This window comes from Juglans microcarpa x Juglans regia, chromosome 2D, assembly GCF_004785595.1.
Source record: "Juglans microcarpa x Juglans regia isolate MS1-56 chromosome 2D, Jm3101_v1.0, whole genome shotgun sequence".
Lineage (NCBI taxonomy): Eukaryota > Viridiplantae > Streptophyta > Magnoliopsida > Fagales > Juglandaceae > Juglans > Juglans microcarpa x Juglans regia.
Genome location: NC_054596.1, coordinates 30,889,135 through 30,911,991, shown reverse-complemented (window position 1 = coordinate 30,911,991; position 22,857 = coordinate 30,889,135). Strand labels below are relative to the sequence as shown.

Genomic DNA, 22,857 nt, shown 5'->3' with positions numbered 1-22,857 from the left:
AAAACCAAAAATCCATCAAGACACCAAATAAATACCTCAATGAAATAAATTAAAATCTCGACAGACTCGGACATATCCATAACTCAAAACTCTAAAATAATATAAAATAATAATTCTACTAACTAAGATTCTTCAATAAATAATTGTGTTATTTGACACTTATTCATCTACGATCATCAGCCTTGCTAACACTTCCTATTCTTAACTTTCAGTAGGGACATCAACATCATCTGAAAAATGTTGTGGAGATAAGGGGTGAGTTATGAACAACTCAGTAAGCAAAGAACATATACTAGTGTGTAAAAATAGAGGTGGTGTTGCGGTTTGGAGTGGTGTGTTCGTGCTTGAAGGAACTCGGCAGCGTGGCTCTCACTCTGTGCTTCAGTGGTTGGCTTTCCGTGATGTTGAGGACGTGCAAGAGTTGGATGGCAGTAGTAAGTGCTTGGGTAGTTTCTATAAGCATGGGATAATGTGTGTGTGTATATATAGGTGATGGAAAAACCCTAAGGGAAAAACTGAGAGGAAGAAACGTGCATGGGGAGAAAACAGGTGCAAGGCATGCATGGCATGGAGACTAAAGCCTATAGGATTTTCAAGGCTTGCGTTTTGGACAATGGCTTTTTCCTTAAAGAAATTGGATCTCGATTCAACTTCTAAAAATATTATAACTTGTCTCACTAATTTTCTCGGTCCAATAAAATATTTCACCTAATCCAACGTATTTAAGGATTTAAACCTACTCAGAAAACCCAAAAATTATTCGATATCCATCAAAAAAATAAAAATTGGGCTCGTAGTCTATTCCAACAATATTCGCAAATCTCAAGTGGGCTTTTCATCTGTATAAATCCAAGAAAAAAATAGAAAGTAGTTGGATATTAGACCCGGGTGTTACATCTCCATTTTATTTTCACGGCAACCGTCCCCATATATATAACTCGTATGTGGTAGATGTAAATGATCTTTAACCTAGACTAGAGTGCTGCCGCAGCACCAGATTAACCTTATCGGAGCCTTTCCCCACTGGCCAGCGACCATCATAAAACCCTTGTCAAGCTCTCCCCGTTGCCGTCGAACCTCTATGTTGCCCAAGCTTCTCTCGACTTCCCAATGCCACGAGTGAGCCCTCCATTTAAAACCACCACTGCCGCAACTAGCATCTCCAAGCCTCCACGCCTCCCTATCCACAACAACCAGCAGCAAATTGGTTGTTTCACGCATGCTACCATGCACCACCCTTGATGTGCTTTCACCAACCCAGCCATGCGTACCACCATGTGATAGCCACTACCCGAGCCCCACGAGAAACCGCACAACCACAACCGAAGGGCAATCCCACTGCCAAGCTCTTCCAAGCCGCAACCCACACGATTGGCCCTTGCACAACGGAAGACACTAGCCCTGAATGGAAACCGCCCAAACCTCCATCTCCCAAGCCCACCTAGCCGTGCACCACCATTCCACCTCGCGGCACAACAACCCTGAGCATCAGGACAAGACTTCCTTCACATGGCAGAAGCCACCGACACCACCACCCCTCCCCCATCTCCAAGAAAGCCGCCAGCCGTTGTCCTCTATTTTCCCCACACCAAAACAGAGCCACCACTTATAGCCATCCCCAGCTCCTTCTAGGTGCCATCAACCACGACAAGTGTACACAGAAACTGCCGGCGAAGACTTCTCGTCACCCTAGTCTGCCGCATGTCGCCTCAGGCCCCAGTAAGCTCACGCCGTTTCTTTTTTTTTTGCTCTTCTCTCGGTCTCTCCCTTATTCTCTCACCATGTGCTTCTCTCATTCATCACTCTCTCTCTCCCTCTCTATCATTTTTAGCTGCCCAGGCGCCACCCTCACAGCTGTCGACCCCAACCAGCTCCCTACGCCGTCACACTTTCCCTTCTCGGTGAGCCCCTGCCATGCAAATCTAATTTCATTCATGTTATATATGTTTTCAAACAACAAAATGCCTAACTATACCTTACTGAATAGTTGGTCTATTAATTAAATGAAATTACATTAGTACCCTTTACTATAAGTTGTATTAATGTGCTTTTAAACTTTTATTACGTATTAGTACTATCTAATTTATTTATGTTTTACAGAAATCTTTTAAGTAAATTAAATTAGTATTAAGCAAGGTTTTTCTTTCAAAAAGTAAACAATAATGTTGTATTTCTTTTTTTATTATGATCTAGCTTATTATATTGTTGCTGTATAATTTAAAATATTTTGGTATAATTATATTATCTAGTATCAGATTTTATAATTACACTTCAATGGTAAATAGGTCAGACTTTTAAATGTTTTAGTCGTAGTTATTAAATGAACATTAATGATTTTAGAAAGTGATGAGCTGAGATTGATTTTTGAAAAGTATACATGTTTTGTTATGACAAGAAATTTAAACTACCTCAGTTATTTATTCTGCATTACTCATGAGATTCTATTTAAGAATAAAGTATTTTTCTTGCATGACTGGTGTAGACATGAGCTATTTTGGCATTTTATTTCTGAACTGTGCAAAAGAGAGCAAATATGAAATTTTGTGCATAAATTATGTTTTTGTGATCTGATTTTGTTCTGTTCTGAAGATGTTTTGTACTTTGATATGATATGATGTGATTTTTAAAAACCTTTAGCATAACATTTTGTTTCTATTTTTGTTCAGTTCTGACCTTACCACGGGTGTAAAACCGTGACCTCTGTTTGGATTGGTACCAACTTTTCTATTTTCGATGCACCCACTTTGGAAGCAAAGTAGTTTTCTGCGTGGTCTTTCATCTGTGCACACTCGAGGCTCCGAGAATAATACGGAAAAAATTCACATTCTGTTTCTGCTCAATTGGCCGCCGGGGTTTGCAAAACCCTACCACAGGGGTTAAACATGGTCTCAGTTATGATATGATAAGATAACATGTGATGTTTCAATTTATGCCAAAGAGATTTTGATAATGAATATTTTCAAACTTTTGCTCTGATATTTTTGATAACATGTTCTGACTCTGCATTGTGAAATCAAATATTTTGTTCTGCATTCTGAACTTTGTAAATGCTCATGTTTACACACTAGTATATATTCTCTTCTTACTGAGTTGTTGATGACTCACCCCTTGTCTCCAAATATTTTTCAGATAATTTTGATAGTTCAGTTGGAGAATAAACGTAGGAAGTTTTAGCAAGGTGTGATGATCGTAGTGGAATAAGTGTCTGAGGGTACAAGTGTTTATTTGAGAGTCGTAGTTAGTAAATTGATTTATTTTCGGTTATTTTGATTTGATAAGTTAAAGATATTTTCAAGTTTTTTGGGAGTTTTTAATTTATGTTATAGAGAATTTCTTTGTTGTCCCTATGAAGGAACATGGATATTTGAATTGAGTAAATAAATTAATATTTTATGAAGTTTTTTGGATTTTATAATTGTGATAGTGAAGTTGATATTAAGTAATAAGAGCTAACTTTCCAGACCTCCGGGAACGGGGCATTATACAAAATGCTTGAAAATGGTTTTAAGTGTGAATAGATCATGTGGTAAGAGATCATTTAGCAAGCATGAAGATGTGAATCTAATACATCCTTGTAGTGTTAATGAAAAGCTTTGATCAATATTGATAATGGTTTGTATATGTTTTTATTTAATTGTTTACGTTTGTTAGTTTTATGTGGAAAATCATGAAAATTTGTGATTTGAGAGATCTGCATCAAAAAACAAAGGGAAAAAAAAAATGAAGGAAAGCATTTATTCCTACTAACTCGTATCTTAAAACTGATTTTTGTTGTCACATGATCACCGATTGAAAGAACTTGCAAAACAAGAGACTTTAGCACCAAAACTTGTCGGAGGAGGGCCGATGGGTGATTAGTGATTACTCTGATGTTTAAGTGCTCAGTTTTTCGAAGAATGAACAAGCTATGGGGAGCGCCCAATTAAGCTTCCTATGTACACTTTGTCACCGGTCCCTAGCTCTTGCTCAAGGTTGTTGCTCACAAATATCATGAGATAATTGTGCTGTTCTTGGATTGGGTCTTATTCGGGGCAAGTGGGGGGAATTTCATATTCTTTAAAGATTTTTCAGATGCATATCATATCAAACCACGTGCTGAACGTATTCATATCATTTCATATGATCCAAAAATAAATCCAAAACATTTTCATATCACATATACAAAAATTTCAGATATCATATTCGCTCTTTTGCACATTTCAGAAACATGTCAAATCTTACTTATGTCTATACTATTTATGTCAAAAAATATTTTTCTCTTTTCATACAGATTTCATGAGTGAATGCAAAACATATAACTGAGGTTGTTTTCACATTTTCCTTTCAAAATATAACATGCACATTCTTACAAATCAACCTCAGTTCATTTTCATTTTCTTTCCAGCAACTTCTATCATTCTTATCACACACATCAACTCCCGACAATCTCCTTACACTCAAACAAATCAGCACACAACTCCAATACAGCCAACCTATAATTCACAATGTCCATATAACTTACATTTATCAAACATTCAGCAAGCATACTATACTCATTTAGCACACGTAAATGAGCAATCGAGTCTAATACCAGTGAAGTGTTATATCTAGTGTCGTAAAGTGGTCGATAAAATAAGCTAATTAAGTAATGCTTGTCTGAAAGAGTACGTACAATCCCGTGAAACAGCACACAACGCTACTATCGATGTAACGCTCTGATCCTGGAGGTCTGAAGAGTTAGCTCTTATTTTTTAATATCAACTCCAATATTACAACTATAACATCCAGAAAACTCCATGAAATATTAATTCATTTGTTCAACCCAAATATCTATGTTCCTTCATAGGGACCAAAGAAATTCTCAATAAAATAAATTAAAAACTTTCTAAAAACTCAAAAATATCATTAACTCATCATATCAAAATAACCGAAAATAATCAATTTAGTAACAATGACTCTCAAATAAGTACTTGTACCCTCAGACACTTATTTCTCTACGAATATCAAACCTCTCTAACATTACCTACTCTTGCTCTACAGCAGAATTATCAAGATTATCTAAAAAATGTTTGGAGATATGAGGTGAGTTATCAATAACTTAGTAAGCAGAGAACATATACTACTATGCAAACATGAGCATTTACAGAATTCAGAATGTTGTACAAAAACGTTTTTTATTTTTAGAATGTAGAGTCATAACATGTTATACAAAAATATCAGAGCGAAAATTAAAAAAAAAAATATTCTTATTCAAAATTCAATTGTCATAGCATAACTGAACACATCATATCAAAACAGAATTCCATGTTTAACCCCCGTGATAGGATTGTGCAAACCCTAGCAGCCAAACGAGCAGAAACAGAATGTGAATCTTCCCCTTATTATTCTCAAAGCCCTTTGCTTCCAAAGTGGATGCACCAGAAACAGAAAAGTTGGTACCAACCCGAACAGATGTCACAGTTTTACACCCGTGGTAAGATCAGAACAGAAACAGAAGCAGAATGTCATGCCAGAGGTTTTCAAAAATCACATCGTATCATATCAGAGTACAGAACATCTTTAGAACATAACAGAATCAAATCACAAAAACATAATTTATGCACAAATTTCATATTCGCTCTCTTTTGTACAGTTCAGAAACAAAATACCAAAATAGCTCATGTTTGCAACAGTCATGCCAGAAAATATTTTATTCATATATAGAATTTCATGAGTAATGTAGAATAAATAACTGAGGTTATTTCAAATTTCTTTTAATAATAAAGTATGCATGTTTGTCATTAAATCAACCCTAGATCATTTTATTTTATACAAAGTCTAGTATAGGAATCTCGCCTACCTGAACTTCTTAACTTATAAAAATTTCTTCACAGCAGTACTGGACGAAAATCAATCGTCACCTATAAAATTGTCATGTAACTCCCATAAATTTCAATTCGATTCTTAAACCTGAAATATTAAAATAACCTATTTTTCCTAAATGTCTAAAATTCTCTAAATCCTAAAAATACCATCACTTCCTAATTTCATCAATAATCACTTAATTTCTCTGAATACGACAATAAATTCTAAATTATTTACTACTGAAATCTAACTATAAAACTTTTAATATCAACTAACATAATTTAAAACCTTAAATATTTTCTATAGGAAAAGCAAAGTTTCTGTAATAAATTATAACCTGGTCAATCTTAATTAAAACACAAATCCAAGGTAGAATATAAAAAGAAGAAGCCCATCGTAAAAAAATCAACCCAACTGAAAAATGAGTTCAAAACACCCTATGGTTTGGCTTATTAACTTAAAGGGTAAAAAGGTAATATTATAAAATAAAACAAGTCTTCTCCCATCGATCAAGCTTTACATAAAATGCAAAAGGGACATAGTTTGTAATTGTTCACTAGCGAAAGAGAGAGTTAGGTGCGACGGAGACTAACTAAGGGGAGTTGCGACAGAGCTGGGCAGATGCGGTGATTGTGATGGCAAGGTGAGCGGTTGAGCACAGATGAGGGAGAGAGAGAGAGAGAGACCAACTGATGAGATAGAGAAAACGGTGAGAGGGAGCAAAATGCGAGGGAGAGAGAGAGAGCGCATGGGATACTCACTGAGAGGATGATGAATGAGTAAATATATATAGGAAGCAAATAAAACCCTAGAGAAAATAAGAAGGAGAGACATGCATAAAGAGGGAAACGGACGTGACACCGTGCATGTTGTGGAGTCTAGAATTGTTTTCACGGGCTTGGACTCTTTAGCCTAAAAAAAATATTTGGCCCACGCCTTGGATCTTGTATGAGATTAATGCATGGGCTTTTACCCTGGTCTCGACTCAACCTAAAAAATTACACTTGTCCTATAAATTTTTCGGATGAAAATCTACTTGGTCTATTAAAAAATTTTAAAAATAATTATCAAACCTATTGAAAAATCATATTCAACCAAAACAAATCTTAGGCCTGTACTCTCTTTCAAAAATTTTACTCAAAATCCCAAATGGGCTTTTCATACTTATAAACAAAAAAATAAAATGGGCCAGGTGTTGGGCCCAGGTGTTACAATCGGATTTTCTATTCGACAATAAAACGTGATGGAAAATAATTTGACAGAACAACTAAAAAATATAAAATGAATATATCAGTAGAGATGAATTATCTTACTGATGTTCCGCTACAGTCTGGCAACTGGTTAACTTGACTTCCAGGGTCGGCGTGTTACAATAAAAGCCCCAAAAGAAACCAAGAATATTATCCTTTGCTGCCCATTGAGCTAAATTGTGTGCCTAGATATCCATCTGATATGCCATTCCGGTTTGTTCTTCAGGACTGCTAATTTCCTCGGCCCAATCCTTTATTCTAGAGTTCACTTGGCTTCCTTCTTCCAATATGGCAATGGTGATTTCTTTTGCATCACCTTCTAATTGGACCTGTTTGATATCTAAGTTGCTTGCCATCCTGCATGCTAGATTTGCACCTCTGATTTCCATTTCACTCAGCGAATTTATATAAACTTTTTCCATCCATGCCCTGTTTATTTGTCCCGTGTGGTCACGGCATACTGCAGCAATGGCTGAGCAGTTTGATTTTACTGTAACATCGAAGTTGATTTTCCATTTGCCTTCTTCTGGATGTAACCAGCATGTGCCTTTCTCTTTGTTGTCTTCTTTCCATGCCAGTAGATGTTCTTCCAGAGTTCTTTTTACTTCTCTATCAATAGTCAACACATTTAGAATTTTCCCATGGTGCACGTTCTGATTCCTATTGAACTACATTGAGTCCATGATTATCGCAGCACACAAGGTTAATTCATGCTCTTTTTCTGCATCAAGGTTCAGCTTTTCTTAGGGATGCAGTACAGTGTTTATCCACTCTTCCATGGACAAGTGTGACAGCTTTTGGCCATGGTTATTAACGCCATACCACCATCGTAACCTGACATTTCAGAAATATATGCTCAATTGTCTCTTGTTCACACATGCATGGGCTCAAAATGGTATTGACTTCCATGCTATTTTCCATAAAAACAAAAGCCCTTTGTTAGTAGAAAAGAAGACATCTACAAAAGTCTTTTGAGTTTGGCATCTACAGAACCACAAAAGCCCTTTGTTAGTAGAAAAGAAGACATCCAGTACATGGTTATAGAGGTTGCTGCTGCTCTTATTAGTGACTTTTTATTTCCACCCTACTATTTTTGATAGAATATTCTTTAACATTGCCGTTCTGGGTTGGATGTTTTGGCTGAAGAAGATTGAGGATCTGCTAGTATTTACTTTTTAACATATTTTGCCCTACAAAACAAAATCAGATCATCAGCAAACATCAAGTGTGGTATAGCAGGTGCCCTTCTTGCTACTTTGATACATGAATCTCTCCATTTGCTTCTGCCTTAAAAAATAAGTTTTGATAGAATGTCAGCTCCAAGGATGAATAAGAATGCAGATAAAGGGTCTCCTTGTTCTCGACTCCTTTGTGGAGTGAAGAATCTGTAGGGCCGTAGGGGTGAGCACTTACTCAATCGAGATCGGTATCCCCTAGAAACCCCCTAACTATTCTAAAACGATGCCATTTTCTCCTCTGATATTTTGCTTTAATGAGGGCCATGTTGGGCGGATTTTTTTCCCTAAACCCTAAACCAAACTCTATTTTTTTAAACCCTAAATTTAATTTTAATCTTTGTTTTAGCCATAAGTTTTTTTATTTTATTTATGGGTTTTTAATTTTCTCAGCACTAAATTTAATTTTTAGTATTGATTCTTAATAAATACCAATTCACTAGTGTCTAATTATATGTTATTATACTATAGTATTACGCGTTATTAACATTATACTGGACTTATTTCTATACTAATATCTAATTTATTTCTAAATTAATTTTATACTAAACTTTCTAGTGTCTAATTACATATTTATAATTAGACACTATAATATAAATATAGTAAGAAAGTCTAGAATTGTTAGTATGTTCTATTCATGTGACACCTTCGTTTGTTTTTATTACTTCAATGATATTCCCTTCTTATTTTAACGAGAGATAAATGGAAGAACTTGGTGTTAAGATCTGATGTACTGAGCCATGTAATTCCATAGTACTTTTGCTTCCATATGAACTCTTCCCTTCTTAATCCTTCCATGATATTCGATCTCAGCCTCTTTCCCTCTTCAATTCTATCCTTCAAGTTGACGGCTTTTGGGATATCATCATGGAGTCATCTCTTCATTCCACTTTCTCTTCATTCCACTTCCTGAAAGGCTTTTTTTTTTTTTTCTTCAATTTTCCAACATAGCCTGAAGGCAGGAGGAGACCCAGTGCAGTTTGCCTTTCAGTATGCCTTTGAAACGATCTCTTTGTTATTTATATCTCTAATCCACATTGCTTCAAATCTATAAAGCTTTGTTTTTTTTTTTTTTTTTTTTTTTGTTGATAAACAATGCTTAGCTGTTTTATTCCTCAGAAAAACAATTACATCATTGCATCATGCCAGATGACTTGGGAAACAAATTTTGGGAAAGAGTCCCACCAAATCACTACATCATCTACATGCCATGAGTGTCTTGCCAAACAATGGGCTACTGTATTGGCCATTCGGCCTCTATGTTGAATTGCCACTTTTGGAAATCTTAAAACCAACCTCCTTATCTCCTAAATTAAATTCCCTCATATAGACATAGAATCCTGCTCTTTGTTTAGCTCTTGGACTACCAACAAGTAATCACATTCCACTTGAAGTTCAGTAATACCCAAAGGAAAGCAAATCTGAAGACCCCTCAACACAGCCAATAGTTCAATCTCCATAGGGTCATCAACCTCATGTTCTGGTTTACTTGCAGTGAAGATCACTCTTCCACCCTCGCCTCGAAGAACCATACTTGCACCTGAACTATAATGATCATGGAATATAGCACCATCTGTGTTCAATTTCAATACACCCGAAGGTAGAGGCTTCCAACCACATTGAGGTTTACATCCCTTTTGCTACTCCTCTGCTGCAGAAATGAACTCATTGTAACCTGCTAACGCATGATCCAAAGCTTGTTCTGGAGTTAAATTCTTATTCTCATAAATAGCTGATTTCTTCTATACCACAGTCCCTAAGCACATAAGAATAGCTTCTCAGTTTCACCTTTTTTATTCCTTCTAATCAATTGAGCCATAATCTGCAGAAAGTCAACTTGAACTTGATACTCTTGCAAGAAACTAAATTGTGCCTGCAAAACACCTTTGAAGCTTGAACAATATAGGAGAGCATGATTAATGTCCTCTTCCACCTTACACCATCTGCATTTAGCATCAACCACCACCTTCTTTGCTTGTAGATTTTTCAAAGTTGGTAAACCATTCTTGCACACTCTCCAAGCAAAGACCTTTATTCTGTTAGGTAATTAAATCTTCCATATTTTCCTCCACCATCTCTTCTGCTCCTCCCCATATAAAACCTCACCAAGCTACCTCTCCTCACCCAAGGACATGAACAATCTGTAAGCACTCTTGACAGTAAACTGTCCATTAGGCTCATGCTCCCAAACCATGCTATCAGGTATGCTATCAGCAGGTAACATCATGTTCAGAACCTCATAAGCTTCTCTTTGAGGTAAAAGTCTTCTTACCTTCTCCACATTCCACCATCTTGGGTGTTCATCAATCAGGTCAGCAACTGTCCAATTCAATTGGGCTCGAGTAATAGAATCTGAAACGGGGATTAATCTTTGCTTTGGCAACCAATAATCAGACCATATATTAATGGCCTTTCCATCTCCTACCCTCCATCTGCACCCTTTCAACAACAAGCTCTTTGCCTCCCAAATACCCCTCCACACATAAGAAGGTACTGCTCCTAGCTTAGATTCTTTAAAATTAGAAGAAAGAAAATACTTAGCTTTGAAAATCCTGTGAAGTAACAAGTCTTCCTCTTTGAGAATCCTCCATCCCTGCTTTGCTAAGAGTGTCATGTTGAAAGTCTTCAAGTCTTTAAACCCCATACCACCATTGGCCTTCGATTCACACATTTTCCTCCAGTTAACCCACCTGATTTTATTCTCCTCTTTCTTTTGTCTCCACCAAAATTTTGCAATTAAACTCTCCAATTTAGTGCATAGAGAAGCAGGAAGTTTAAAGCAACTCATTGTATAGGTGGAAATAGACATGGCTACAACCTTAATGAGCATCTCTTTCCCTCCTTGAGATAGAAGCTTTTCCTTCCACCCTTGAAGTTTTAGCCATACCTTATTTTTAAGCTGAGAAAAAGCATAGTATTTCCCTCTGCCCACCATGGAAGGAAGTCTCAGATACTTGTCATAATTTTGGCATTGCAATACTCCCCACAGCTGTATGATCTCTGCTTGTTGACTAGGTATGACATTTGTGCTGAACACCATGGAAGTCTTTTCCTTATTCACCTTCAGCCTAGAGGCCTTTTCATAGACATCTAGCAGATGCATTATATTCAAGTTGGTTTGTAAAGTAGCCCTGCAAAACAAGACACTATCATCTACAAACATTAGATGATTAACATTAGGGCCACTTCTGCACACACGAATCCCCTCCACTGCCCCATTTATATCAGCTTGTTGTAGAAGAGAAATAATTCCCTCAGTGCATAAAAGGAATAAGTAGGAGAAATAGGATCCCCTTGCCTTACACCTCTAGTGGGATAAATTGGATCTTTAGGCTCCCCATTTACCAGTATTGAGAAAGAAATAGTTTGCACACAATACATAATCAATCCAACCCATTTAGCTCCAAACCCCATTTTCTACATCAATGTTTCAAGGAACTTCCACTCTATAAGATCATAAGCCTTGCTTATATCAAGTTTGATGGACATAAAACCCTTCTTTCCTTGTCTCTTCCTTCGAATAAAATGGACTAGTTTATAGACAATGAGGACATTATCCGAGACTAACCTCCCTGGTACAAAAGCACACTGTGAAGGTGAAATCAGGTTAGGTAAGATACCCTTCAGTCTGTTTGTAAGCACCTTTGACACCAACTTATACATGACATTACAAAGGTTAATAGGCCTAAAGTCAGACACTAACTCAGCCTTATTCTTTTTGGGAATCAAGGTAACAAAAGTATGATTCAGCTTGGAAGGGAAGTTACCAGTATTGAGAGTATGTAAAATAGCATGAGTAACATCTCTTCCCACAATAGACCAATATTTTTGATAAAATAGATGGGTCATACCATCAGGGCTAGGGGCCTTTGTAGGGTTCATTTCCTTAAGAGCCACTTCCACTTCTGCTGCAACAAAGTCCATCTCTAGCTTCTGCCTCATATCATCAATAACCCTTACAACTAGATTCTCCAAGAAATCAACACTGCCCCTCTTAGTAGAAGTTGTGAAAAGGTCTTGAAAGTAATTAAGGATCACTACAACTCTTGTTTCATCCACTTGCCAAGTCCCATTAGAGTCCCTTACGCCCTTAATCATATTTTTTGCTAAATCTATAAAGCTTTGGAAGTGATTTTTCGTAGCCAAATATATATATATATATATGACTATAGGAGCATGGTCTGATGCAATTCTTTGGAGATCACTAACTTTTGGTCTTGGGTATCTAATCCTCTAGTCCCCATTGACAATAGTTTTTTTTTTTTTTTTTTTTTTTACTGTTTTTATGTCGGGGAACCTCTCTAAGGCAGGACCATTCAGACCCATCCCTACAGAGTAAACTCTGGTCCCGTGCACCGTACCCTCGAAAGTTTCTCTACATGAAATTGGTTAATTAAATCACTAGCTTTTCACCAGGAATGTGGCCCCAAAGGATTGTTTGCATCCATAAGGTGTTGAACGCTAAACCTTGAAGGAAGTGATACCCATTGACAATAGCTCTATCTAATCTTTCTTGAATCAACACATTGCCATGTCTCCCATTAGTCCAAGTAAAAATCTATTTCCTTCAAATCCTAGGTCCACCAATCCGTGATCTACCAATATGTATTACTTTTTAGTAGTGAATGAAATAATTTTTTTCTCAATAATCATATTTTTTTTTATTCATGAAAAAGATTTTGAAGGCATTTTGGTATGTTTGGGATTGTGCATTGTCCATACAAACAAGAAATTAATAGAAAATGTCATGGTTTATAGACCATTAGGGGCTGTTCCATGTAAAGATTATTTGAAAGATGACGAAAAATAAAAGAAATTATTTTTCAAAAAAAAATAGTAATGTCGTAGTATCTACCATGAATAAATTTCGAAGCCCACTCCTAGTAATGATAAATTTAGATTTAAGAAGTAAAAGTGCTCACCTGAGAAGTGAAGTAGCACCGAGAAAGGGGAATCGGTCTTTGGAAGTACTTTTCCTTTCATCGTGGATGAAAATCGTGAAAGAGAAAGTGCTAGCACCACAAGAGGGAAAGGCTTGCCCTTGAGGAGAGCACCAAGGACAATAAAAGCGTTCGCCCATAAGGGCGAGCACCATGGAGATCAGCTAAAGTGCTCGCCTGCTGGGGCGAGCACCATGGGAGAGAAAGTTCTCCCCCTCGAGAAGAGCACCGAAGAAAGCAAATGTACACATCCCTTAGGTGAGTACCATGGGAAAGTTCGCCCCTTAGGATGAGCGTCATGGGAATAGTGAAAGTATTTCATCTCATCATTACAACTTTTTTAAATTTCCACACAAAATATAATAAACAATTCAAAATTTTCAAATCCCAAAACAATAATAATATTAAAAAATAATATTATAAAAATATTTTATTTAACTTTCATTTAAAACCATCTCATCTCATCTCATCTTACTATCCAAACCGCACCTAAAAGTGCTTGCCTCCTAGGTGAGCATCACAAGAGAGCAAAAGTGCTAGCCCCTCAAGGCGAGGTTCACGTTGGGAAAGCGTGGACCCCTAGATGAGCATTATGGGAGAGCAAAAGTATTTGCCCCTCGGAGCAAGCACCATGGGAGGAAAAGTGCTTGCCTCTAGGTGAGCTCCATGTTGAGAAAAAGTGCTTGCCCCAAGTGGTGAGTATTGTAGGAGGAAAAGTTCTTACACTTGGGCCAAGCACCATGGAGAGCAAAAGTGCTCGCCCCCAGGATGATCGGCCAGGGGGCAAGCACTTTCAATTTCCATGATGCTCACCGAGGTGGTGAGAACTTTTGCTCCACATTGTGGTTGCTAGAAGGGTGAGCACTTTCCTCTCCACGATGTTCGCTGTTGTGGCGAGTTTAATGCTCCATGGTGCTATTTGAGCTGGCAAGCACTTTTAGGGTTCATTTGAACATTTAGAATATTTTAGAAATATTTGTGAATAATAGTGAAATAGCTTGTAAATAGTAGTAAAATCATTTTTGAATAGTAAAATGGTTTGAGTTAAAATGTTTTATTAGATTTTGAAAAATGAAAGAAAAAGTTGAATAAAAATATTATAAAATTAAAAAATTGTTTGAATATAATTTTTTTATATTATTTTTGTCTTCATATTTGAAAGAATTGCATTATTTTTTAAGTTTTGTTTGGATGTCTGAGAAAGTTGTATAGGGTTTTGTATTTAGATATTAATTAGGTAATGATTAGATAAAAAAAACTAAGAATTTTAAATTGAAAAATGTTTATTGTTTAAATGATGTTTAGAAATGAAATATCTGAAAATATTCAAAAAGAATAAATCTTCACAACCTCCTCACACTCCACACTCTATATTTTTTTAAATTTTTATTATTTTTTTCTTTTATCAAATATTTATTATATGAATAATGAATAGAAAATTTGAAATAATTTTAAAAAAAATAAACTCAAAAAAATTTTAAAAAAAAATATTAAAAAATTTTAAAAAATGTGGAGCGTGGAGTGTGATGGAGGTTGTGTAGCAAAACTCATTCAAGATTATCCTACACAAACAAGGCCTTACTCTCTAGGGTGCTCGGTTGGGGGCGAGCATTTTTGCTCTCATAGTGCTGAAATTGGGCGAGGAGCATTTTGACTCCCATGGTGCTCACTGGGGTGGGGAGCAATTTGCCTCCCTTGGCTCTTGCCGAGGTGTGTAGCACTTTTACTCATGTGGTGCTCACTTGGGTGGAGCACTTTTCCATTCAACGATGCTCCATGGTGCTCGCCTCGGGGCTACCACTTTCCCTCTTCACGAGTCGATATGATGAGTTTCATGCTCTTCACGTGAGGAGCATTGTGCTTCATCTAGGGCACTCGCCGAGGTAACGAGTACTTTACCTCCCATGATGCTCTTCTTAGTGGCAAGCACTTTTGATTGCTTACCCGGGAGCAAACACTTTGCCTCCCATGGTGCTCTTCACAGTGGTGAGTACTTCCCTTTTCACGATACTCGCCAAGGTGGCAAGCTCTATGCACAATGCTCTCCACTACTACTTTAATGTTAATAGCCAGCTCCTTTGAATCTATCCTGCATCTCAGCTACCTTTTTCTCATTCAACTTCTGCACAAGTATGAGTATCTTGGAGTCGAAGAAATGCCAGCTACCTGGAGGAGAGAAAACCATGCGGAAAGCTAAGATAAAAAGAAATGGAATGCTAAAAGAAGTAATATAACAAAATTAAAATGGATTCATATACTCACAAGGGGCACATTAGCATCAACACCGGCCAGCAGAAATCATTAATAACAGGAATTTATATTGTGGCAACATTTCAAAATCAGAAAACAAAATAATAGAAAAAATTAATACAACAAAAGCTTACCCAGGAAGTGAAAGGAAAAGTATAACAGGTAATCAGAGCCCAAGTTTTTCCCATTGCCCTTTTCGTCCGTTGTGTTGGTCAGTTACCTAGAAATAAGAAAGCAAAGTGAAACATACAGGTTTCCTGAAGAGTAAAGTGAATGAGTTCGAGTTTGACGAGGAAATGGTTTACAGCTACGAAGACAGAGACATCAAGTTAAAGAAAAACCAAACAAGTGAGATAAATGACACAAACAAAGGGAAAGGACGGAAAAGTAATGTTTTGGAGCTTTCTTCCTACCTCAATATTAGGGGCAGTTTGGGTAAGAGCAAATATTAACCATTCAAAGGAAACGAGATTTGAAGGCCACTTTTTACAGTTTAGTGGTAAATTTGAGATCCGGTATTAAAAATAGTGTAATTATTTACATCAGCCTATAGCCGCAGCACATCTCATGTGCTAAGTTAAAATATATATATATATATATATGTGAGGTGTGCGGAGAGTGCGGCTAATGTATAGCCGCACTCTTAAAAATAACTATAAACCACCGTAAAAGGTGTACAAAAAAGAGGACTTTCAAATAGTCGCACAACACCAACAGCGAGGGCATTATTGGTAAAAATACACACCTTATAACTCATCAGGATTCAGGCCACAAATTAGAGCACTGGTCCAAAGTTTAGCTAGAATCTCAACTTTTAGCTAGAACATCAACTTTTACCTGAGTAAATCCACATTGGACTAGAGATCTTAAAACCAAACTAATAATCTAATATTATATATTTGAATAATATTTGACAATTTTTTTTTTATATTTTACAAATACACTTTATATATTTTAATAATATTTGATAAAAAAAAATTTATACAACAATTCTTGAAACCAACCATGCATCTAATTCATCAATATTCGCAATCAGTAGAATAAATAAGAAAATTCTGCCAGTGCAGGCCATGCATGTTTTACCTTTCAAAATTCTAAAAGTATTAACAAATAAATAAATAAAATTAGTATCCTCAACATTAAATTCTTTTTATTGTCAATAAACATTAGTATTGAGCAACACGCGGCACCAACACAGTCCACAAATACCAACACAGCCCCATATAAATACCAACACAGTCCACAAAAATACCAACACAGTCCATACAAATACCAACACAGTCCACAAAAATACCTTTGGTGGACTTTCTCATACTCCTTTGGTAGTCCTATGCATTCAGTATCATGCAGTAGTCATTTTAAGTTATCATATGCAGTGCTATGCTGCTGGATGACACTTGTATATGGTGGTCTAATGGAAGAAGAATGCTGGTGATCATGACCAGCCATGCTACCAGCAAAGTTCTTGTGCATCATGGGAGAGTTTATAGTACAACTGCTTGCCGTGGCTCCTATTTGGGCTGCTTTTTGCAACAAGGCTGTTGCTGACATGTGAGCAGAACCGAATATTTGGCACCCGTTTTTACTTTCTAGAAGGTGATGGAAGGCCCCAGAGGAGCTGTCGGAACTGAGCTGAAGGCTTGAAGAAGAGGAGGCTCTTGGACCACCAAAGAGAGTACCAGAACTGGTTGAGAACATGCCTCCTGTCATGTTCATAGGTTTGAAGCTGGGCATTGAGAGTACTGGATCTTGAGAGAGAGATTTGAGCTGGTTCTTGTGGTCTGAATTGTTGAAGTTGGATGCTCCATTAATGGATGTATTGGTGATCATATTCATGGGAATAGATGACATGAGCTCAGGCATCTGTGCCTGAATGTTTGATCCATCGTTGTTGATTAGTTCCTGGTTTACTTTGTTGTTTTCTTCTGCCAATGCATCACAAAAAGCCCTGTGGGTGATAAAGCTATCTCTCCAGCACGCACACATGAAGAAGTGGGTTGCGTACTGTTTGGAAAGTAGGAATTGAATTAAAGAAACTAAGTTCAGTAGAGAATACAAGAAAGATATTCAAAACTTGAATTATGAAAAGTAAAAGAGGGAGGGAGGGAAGGAAGGGGGCGCTAAAAGAACGACATATATAAAAAGAAGCACCAAAAAGGGTATCTAAAAAAGTCCATCAATTTGTCGGCCATTAATTCCATGAAAGATCTTGGGCCATGCAATTCTGGATCATCTCTTTCAAGGCAGGGGTGCCATAGGTCGCAAGAGCTCTCTTAACAGTTGTTGCTATTGCATTCACATCAACTGGATCAACTGCAACTATTATCCAACAAGAATAATTCAAGTTATAATTTTTCTATTGCATTCACACAACTATTATCCAACAGCTGTTGCTATTGCATTCACACGAATTTCTCTAAACAGGATGTGATCATGCATGAAATTATAATTTTATAGTTCAACTACATATGACTTATCACCCAGTTTGCTGTCACCCAATTTTATAATTTTCTTGTCTTCTTTTTTCTCTCACTCGCCTCAGCATCCAGCATCTCATGTCCCTTTCTGAAAATCCATCCATTTGCCACTTTCAAAAATATATAATTCATTTCAGACACCAAAAAGAAATCTCAGATAACATAAATGTAAAGAAAATATCTGTAAGAGTTAAAAGAAACAAGCCAACTACTAACAGAGAAAAAACAGTCCAATTCAAAATTCCTAGATATGACATTATCTGTATGGTTTGGTGAAAGAATATAAAGAAATTTAAACCAATGAGACAATGGAATACGGAGCTGTGCACCCACAGTATCACTACAAACTTTCACTACAATGCAGCTACTCCATCCCCAGTATCACTACAAAGAAAGTAGTACACTTTCACAATTGAAACGTTTCTATTTAAATTAAGTTCTTCTCTTTCTCATTTTCTAATAACCATATGGGTCAATTAAACTATTTGATTGATAGTATGCTCAATCATCAAGAATTGAAAAGAGAGCTAACAACCTGATAAACCCAAGGACTCACAAAATGATGAGCTCAAATGAAATTGTTATATAAAAAAAAGTTTGAATATAAGAGAGTACCTCGAAGATGAATCTATCGAGGAAAAGTCGAACAGAGGGGAAAAACAGAGCAAAGAAGGGGAGGATAGCAAAATCCTCGTACGCTGGGTATGATTCCACCTCCCAGCAAAATCCTCGTACGCTGGGAAGAGTTAGAGTTTGGCCTGGCCTGGAAGAAGACGGGAGAATCCAACCAGTTCACGCGAGAGAAGAGGGACGAACGAGGGAGAGAAGATGGTAACTAGAAGGTTGCGGGTCTGAAGAGAGAGAAAAGAACGAGAGAAAGAGAGAGTGGGAGGTTGATGTAAAGGACAAAATAATGTGATGGAAGATAAATAGTAACTCGCGAATGCTTTCAAATATTGACTAGTCTGATATAGCTTTTTTTTCTTCCTAAATTATGAACATTTTGTTAGTCTAATATCAACAATTTAAATATACTAATAATTTGTAGGAAAATGCTACACTGAAATGCAAACTCCACCGAGATATCTACTGAAAGTGCAAATTTTTATTTTTTAAACTCCTTAAACATTTAAAAAAAAATTAAAAACTCATTAAAAAGTACTTCATTAACCATTTAGTTACTTTTTTTTTTTTTTAAAAAAAAGAGATGACGGTCACATGTCTACGTGTGACTCCCTCTCACTTTTATTAATAAAACTCTCACTTATGGTGAAGGAATACCGTGGTAACAAACATCACAATTCAAGATCAAAATCCACCCCATAAAAATTAATGTCTAATGTAAAGAAAATCCCAACTATCCAAACATAAAAGCCCTCTAAATTTTCCCGTACCAAAATCTTCTCCAAAAAAATCTAGAGACTCGTCACTCAAACCACGTTTAGCCAAAAAATCAACAACCATATTAGCCTCTCTAAATACCAATTTAAACTTAACACCAAGCTCTCTAACCAGACATTTCGCTTCCTCCCAAAAATTCCACAGATACCAATAATTACACGCACCTGAAACAAACCATCCCACTATCACACTCGAATCCAACTCTACCACAAAATTCCTCAACCCAAGTTACTTACACATTCGAAGGCCATCAATTATAGCTCGACATTCTGCAATAGTATTTGTGGCTTGCCCATAGCAATGAGCAAACCCACCCAAAACACGACCAACATCATCCCTAACAACTCCACATACACCGGACATCTCAAGATTACCACAAGAACCCCTGTCAACATTTAGCTTCACCATCCTTGCCTCTGGCAACGCCCACGAAATAAATCTAGGCATTCTACTCACCAAAGGCACCATAGGACAATTTAAATTTGCTAACACCGCACCATCATGGGGACCTATTTTTTTTTTTAACTTCCTCACCCGTCCCAAGGATTCTAAAATAAAACCTTTTACCATTCGAATAACAATCTTACAATCAAAATTCAATTCTTCCATACGAGCCACACAACGAGATCTCCAAAGAGCCAAAGAAATAAAAATAGGAATAACACCACATACCCACCGCACTTGTGAAGACTGAGAGGCACAACACCACCATAAATTCATTAACCCAGCCCAAACCCGTGTATCACGTAAATGAATTCCGAAAATTGCTACAAAATAATTCCAAACCTTCCTTGGCCCCTCCCCCTCACATAGAATATGATCCACATACTCAACTTGGGAAGATAGACAACAATGACATTTCAAAACCAATGGGATACCAAGTTTCTTAATTACTTCATCCACCGGAATAGCACTACGACGTGCATGCCAACAAAAGAAAGACATCTTTTTAGGTACTAAAGTTTGCCACAACCATTTCTTCCAAGGACAAATATTACCATGAATTCTCACAATATTCCAAGCTAATTTAGTATTAAAAACACCATCTATAAAGTGTTTCCATACCAAAACATCATGTCCCTTGTGAATGCGAACCTGTGAAGTCAATATTCTGTTCACAGTTTCCTCATCCACCATCTGACGTAGCATCTAAGTATTACAACCCGCCCCTTCAAATATTTCTCGGACCATCAATCCTCTATCCCCACCACCAATTGCCGATCAACTATTCGCCCAGCCAATTATCAAACCAAAAACTCATAGAGCCATCATGTACCAATCATCTTGAATTAATTAATACCAAAGGGAGAGCCTGACTGACCCCATGCCAAAACCGAGACCCCCTTGGACCTGCAGCCACCGAACTAATATGAGAGCTACTCGCATATTTAGTCCAGAAAAAATCCAACCAAAGGGACCCACCCTTCAATAATTTCCACACAAACTTCATAAATAATGAACTTTGTACCTCGGACAAATCACGAATACCAAGTCCCCCCTCCTCTATACACTGGTTTGAGCCAGTTCGGTTCGATTAATTTTTACACCCCTAGTTATGGGTACCCTTCAATTCATACATGGAATCACTAAAATAGAAGCAACAACACACACAAACTCTCAAACATGGAACAAGAACTGAGAAAGAAGCCCAAGAATCCAAATCTTGATTCTTGGAAGAGGGTTTCGAGGAACCTCCAACCTCTAGAGAAGAAGACTTCAATTATCAAGAATTTGAATAAAAGTCATTTACAATGGTTTCATCTTTTATAATACTAAGCTACAAAGTAAAACACAATCATTTTATTACACAAAACACATACCAAAATGCATTCTATAATCTCTTCCCGCATAGCTCCTGCAACTCAAAACACACCGCTTCATTAAATCTTCCAAAATGCCCAATTTAAACTTCCATTCCATTAATGTAGTTGCATGCCACAAAACACACCGCTTCATTTAATCCTCCCAAAATGCACTGTTTTGCTTATTTCAGTTAAAAACTATTGCCCATCTCGACACCATCATAGTAGAACTTGAAACCCCTTACATTCCTTCCCCCCTTTAAGGTCCTTGACCTTAAGCCCTTAACAACTTGCCCCCCTCTAAAGGACTTTGTTCACAATGTGTGGATATAGGTCACTCAAATTCCATAGCAGCTCCCAATTACTATCATCAACAGGTGCCCTTAACCATTTCACCAACAATTCAGTAGCACCATGGTTCCCAATTTTTTCATTCTCCTTTATAAAATCAACTTAGGTTCGAGTTGAACCTGCCCTTGTAAATCCAGAGGAGGTAGTGTAGGTAATTGCATCACATTTTGTCCAAGCATCTTCTTCAAACATGACACATGAAATATAGGGTGTCTTTTTTAAGAGGGAAATAGATTCAACTTATAGGCTACTACACTAATTTTCTCAAGGATTTGAAAAGGCCCAAAAGGCCTTGGAGAAAGCTTCAAATTGTGGTGCATGGATATTGTTTTCTGTCTGTATGGTTAGAGCCTCAGAAACACCCATTCCCCAACTTCAAAGGCTCTTTAAGTTCTTTTTCGATCAGCAAACAACTTCATCCTTTGTTGGGATCTTTGTAGATTTTCTCTCAACATCACCCACAATTTCTCCCTTGACTTCATCCTTTGGTCCACTGCAGGATTAACATATGTGCTTGGAATGTAAGAAAGTAACTTGGGTGGAAGGTAGCCATAAAATGCTTCAAAAGGAGAAACTCCAGTTGAAGAGTGACAAGTGGTGTTATAACCACCATTCTGCCAAAGGAATCAACACACTCCATTCCTTAGGTTTGTCACTAGTGTAGCATCTCAAGTATCCCTCCACAGACTTGTTTAGTGCCTCAGTCTACCAATCAGACTATGGGTCATAAGCATAACTAAAGTTGAGTGAGGTGCCTTGTAGCTTAAACAACTCTTTCCAAAAAGTACTTGTAAAAATGGGGTCCCTATATGAGACAATGGTTCTAGGCATCCTATCTAATTTAAAGACCCCAGAGAAAACAATTTGGGCTACCTTACTTACTCTATAAGGGTGTGCAAGAGGAAAGAAATGTCCAAACTTGGTGAGTCTATCCACTACTGTAAAGATCACGGTAAAACCACTAGAAAGGGGTAGGCCTTCAATAAAATCCATGGAAATATCTAACCATGGAGAAATTGGAATAAACAGTGGCTGAGATGGATAGTTTCATGCTTACATGTTTGACACACCTCACATTCTCTAACTAACTTCTTTATGTCTTTGCACATCCCTTTCTAATAAAAGTACATCTTGGCTCTGTGCAGTTTTTTGTGATAACACATGCCGAGCTTGTGGACTATCATTTATATGATGCAACACCTTACTCTTGAATGGTGAATTCTGTAACACTCCACCTAAAGACAACTTAGGATTAGACCATAGGTGGAAGTAATGATCCTTAAGGGAAGAGAACTTTTGGATCAAGATTTGGCAAAATAACTTCCACC

At 37.1% G+C, this 22,857-nt stretch overlaps 2 long non-coding RNA genes across 2 annotated transcripts; both read right to left on the bottom strand.

Annotated features, from left to right (window-relative positions):
• Positions 1-7,992: 7,992 nt before the first annotated feature.
• On the bottom strand, positions 7,993-13,541 carry LOC121250858. Its single transcript, XR_005937863.1, has 2 exons — positions 13,231-13,541; positions 7,993-8,263 (listed from the first exon to the last, which is right to left on the bottom strand). It is a non-coding gene; the product is annotated as an uncharacterized LOC121250858 (long non-coding RNA).
• A 1,262-nt stretch (positions 13,542-14,803) lies between these two features.
• On the bottom strand, positions 14,804-16,856 carry LOC121248055. The gene is made up of 3 exons (XR_005937391.1): positions 16,793-16,856; positions 15,633-15,718; positions 14,804-15,414 (listed from the first exon to the last, which is right to left on the bottom strand). It is a non-coding gene; the product is annotated as an uncharacterized LOC121248055 (long non-coding RNA).
• Between the last annotated feature and the right edge of the window lie 6,001 nt (positions 16,857-22,857).